At 49.4% G+C, this 3,663-nt stretch overlaps 1 protein-coding gene across 1 annotated transcript in view; it reads left to right on the top strand.

Annotated features, from left to right (window-relative positions):
• Nucleotides 1-2,033: 2,033 nt before the first annotated feature.
• Zbtb17 (zinc finger and BTB domain containing 17) overlaps nt 2,034-3,663 on the top strand; it is a 22,638-nt gene continuing 21,008 nt past the window's right edge. Inside the window, 1 exon segment of the mRNA XM_033767957.1 lies at nt 2,034-2,120. The gene's annotated coding sequence lies outside the window, so the exon portion shown is untranslated.

The following is a 3,663-nucleotide window of genomic DNA, read 5'->3' as shown; positions in this document are numbered from 1 at the left end:
CGTGCACGGTAACGGCTCGGGGCTGTGTGCTTAGGCACGTTAAGCTTGCCTCCTCTGCCTCACTTTCCTCCTCCTCCATAGTTAAAGCCGAGATGACAGTGAAGTTTTGCCGGGCGTGGTGGTATACGCCGCCGGTAATGCCAACACTCAGGAGGCTGAGGCGGGAGAATCCTCAAGTTGGAGTTTAGGCTGGGCTACGTAGTTCAAGGCCAGCGTGAGCTACATAGTGAAACCCTGTCTTAATAAATAAAATAAACACCCTACTTCCTAGGAATTTTTTATAAAGGTTAAATGAGGTAATGGGTGCTTAGAACTCCCACGGTTACAGAATAAATGTGTGTGTTGCAGTTATTTCTATCATCAGCTGGATGGAGCCCAGAGACCCCTGTGCTCCGGAGAGACAGAAAAATAGGTGGTTCAGATGCTGCTGTGCAGGAGCAGGAGCCTTCCTTTCTCTGACAGCGTGGAGCACACTCTCAGCCTGGGAGTCCAGGGAAGCTTCTGTCCCCGGAAAGCTGAGGTTTAAAAGGAATTGAGGCGGGAGGAGGGCAGAACATTCTCAGCTGACGGTGCAGGCTGTGAGAAAGTTCAAGTCTCTCAAACCTAGAGAGAGAACTGGGTTAAGATAAGGCTAAGGGAGCTGTTTTGTATCTAAGTCTTGGAGACCTTGTAAACCCAGTAGAAGGCTTTGAGTTTTAGGTTAATGAGAAGCATTAAGAATCAAATTTGTGCTGGGCGTGGTGGCGCACGCCTGTCATCTCAGCACTCTGGAGGCTGAGGCAGGAGGATTGCCACAAGTTTGAGGCCAGTCTGGACTACGTAGCAAGACCCTGTCTCAAAAACACAGCAGCAGGGCCGGGGATTTAGCTCAGCGGTTCCACTGCCTGCCTTGCAAGCGCAAGGACCCGAGTTCGATCCCCGGTACCAAAAAAAAGACAAAAAACACAGCAACAAAGATCTTATTTGTGAACTAGAGAGGTCATTGGTCCCTGTTGAAGAGCTAAGGGACTGGGCCTGGAAGCCAGTGAAGAGGCTGCTGGGCTAACTGATCCAGGTGAAAAAGGAGGGTGGCCTTCGCTTAGAGGCAGGAGGTCAGGAGAGATGGTTTGGGGGGTAGAATTGACAAAACCTGGAGGGCTCAGGGTGCCCCCAAGTTCTGGAATTGGTGGGTGGTGATAACTGTTCAGTGTGCTAGAGAGCAGGACAAGGAGCAGTTTTGTTTTATGTTTTTGAGACAGTGTTGCTCTGTTGCCCAGGCTGATTTTAAGTTTCTAGACTGGAGTGATGTCCCATCCCAGCCTCCTGAGTAGCAGGAACTGTGGACGCACTCCAGGAGCACAGTGTGGAGTGGGGAGGCTGAGGTTTTTTGTTTTGGTTGTTTTTTTTATTTATTTATTTATTTAATTAATTTTTTTGGTACTGGGGATTGAACTCAGGTCCTTGCACCAGGCGCCAAATCCCCGGCCCCGGTTTTTTGTTTTGTTTTGGTTTTGATTTGTTTGTTGTTTGAGACAGTCTCACTCTGTAATTCAGGCTGCCCTTGCACTCACAGTAATCTTCCTGTCTCAGCCTTCCAAGTGCTGGGATTACAGGCGTGCGCCACAGCAACCCAGCAAGACATTGCCTTTTTGAAGGTGTTGGGATTAGGTGCCTGTCCAACATGAAGTAAAGCTACCTGGGATTGATCTTGCAGCTGTTGTCCACCACAGGTCATGAGAGGGGATGCGCTTGCCTGGGTGAGGCACAAAGTGAGACGTGTGCAGGACATCCTCCTGTGCAGGAGTACTGGGCACGCCCTCGCTCTCTCTCCTCACGGTCACACTTTCCTCAGCTCCCAAGCGTGGGAACACAGACTGAGTTTATTGTTCCAGGTCCTGCAGCAGGCCAATAACAACCCCATTTGCTGTGTGGTGCCAGGCTGTGTGCCAGACACGGCATTGACCTGTGTTCGACGAGTGAGGGAAGGGGCAGCTGTGAGGGAGCGCGGGTGGGTATATCCTCTTCAGATTTTCCACTTGGATTCTTTGATTCAGGTAATAAGCTGGAGAAGGGGAGCGAAGCTGGAGTTGACACAGACAAACTGTCAGAAAGGAACAGCCTGGGCTGTGTGGAGATCTGAGGTACGTCTTCATACTCAGTGATGGACCCAAGCAGGAAGTGAGTTTGTTCTCAGTGCTCGGCATGATTCCAGTAGCCCTTTCAAGACACTTTTTCAATTAATAATGACAGAGTCCCTCTTGCAGTTTGGTTGGGAAGTTGTGGATATCTCTTTTTACCAGAAAGACCAGAGTGGGTTAATTATCGGGCAGGCCGCACCACTGCTTTAATTAGGTGCAGTCCAAAATGCGTGCACCAGCGGGGCTGAAGTGTGGCTCCGTGGTTGAGCACTTGCCAAGCATGTGCAAGGCCCTTGGTTCAATCTCCAGCCTTGCAAATAAAAAAAGAAAGGCAGAAAATAAATGCTTCAACAAAGCAGTTCCAAATACAGTAGCTGAAAGAAAATAGAATCGTATTTCTCACTCCTTAAAAATCTGCAAGTACACAGTCCAGAGCTGGTAGAATAGATTACTCTGTTCCAGGAGGTCCCCTCGCGAACAGGGTTTGTGTAATCACCTGCCTCTCCTTGCTCCAACCCACGCATTCATCTCCTGGTCCACGCAGGCTGCCCCAGCTTCTGTCACCATGTGTGAACCATCTGACAATTGGAAGGGCAGAGCAGGGAACACATATTCATTCTTTTTAAGGTTTAAAGAGACACATTTTTGTGTAACATGGTTCCCAAACATAAGCTAGCTATTGCATCTGGTTCACAACCAAAGAACGAGCCATGCCTGTTCCATACTGGAGGAAGGACTGGCTGAGCCCCTCGGGGTACCAGGCTGACTGCCTTGGGGCTCAGTCCGAGCCTTCGGGGAGGTCCACTGAATAGGTGAGGATGACTGGGCTTGCTTCCTGGGGCTGTCTCTCCACACAGGCCTCTCTGGCTTTGAGTAGATTTATGGTGCTTGGGCTCAGAGACTCCAGGCTTGTTTATGTGTTCAGTGTTTTCTGAGCCCAGCCTGTGGATAATCACTGTGACAGGAGAAGTACTCGGAAGTTCCATCGAGAGCGCTGGTTCTGCCAGGGTGCGGTGGTACAGTCCCGTAATCTCAGCGTTTGGAGGCTCAGGGAGGAGGACTGCACGTTCGAGCCCAGTTTGAGGAACTTAGCGACTTGTACCGGTGCACCCATGAGCATGCACAGGATGCTGGCTGGCAGTCTAGGGCCTGCGTACAGCGCAGAGATTTGGAGGAAGGACACATTTGGATGGGTAGAGAGAATCGGTAATGAGGATCCGGGAGTCAGTGAGAATCGTGGCTTAATAACTGCTGAGCTTCTGTTTCCTCATCTGTAAAACAGGGGTCACAGTGTCTACTTCACAGAATTGTTTTGAGGGTTGTGTGAGCTTGGGTGGGGAATCCACCCGTTCTCAGGTTTGTTCCCACCATGCCCTGCTTGGCCAGATTTTATTTTATTTTATTATTTATTTATTTTTGGTACCAGGGATTGAACTCGGGACCTTGCGCTTGCAAGGCAGGAGGTGGAACCACTGAGCTAAATCCCCAGCCCATTTTTATTTTATCTTATTTTATTATTATTATTATTATTTTTTTTTTTTGGCCA

The sequence above is a fragment of the Fukomys damarensis genome, unplaced genomic scaffold, assembly GCF_012274545.1.
Source record: "Fukomys damarensis isolate Sample0158 unplaced genomic scaffold, DMR_v1.0_HiC HiC_scaffold_23, whole genome shotgun sequence".
NCBI classification, from domain to species: Eukaryota; Metazoa; Chordata; class Mammalia; order Rodentia; family Bathyergidae; genus Fukomys; species Fukomys damarensis.
This window is presented reverse-complemented; position numbering and strand designations above follow the sequence as displayed.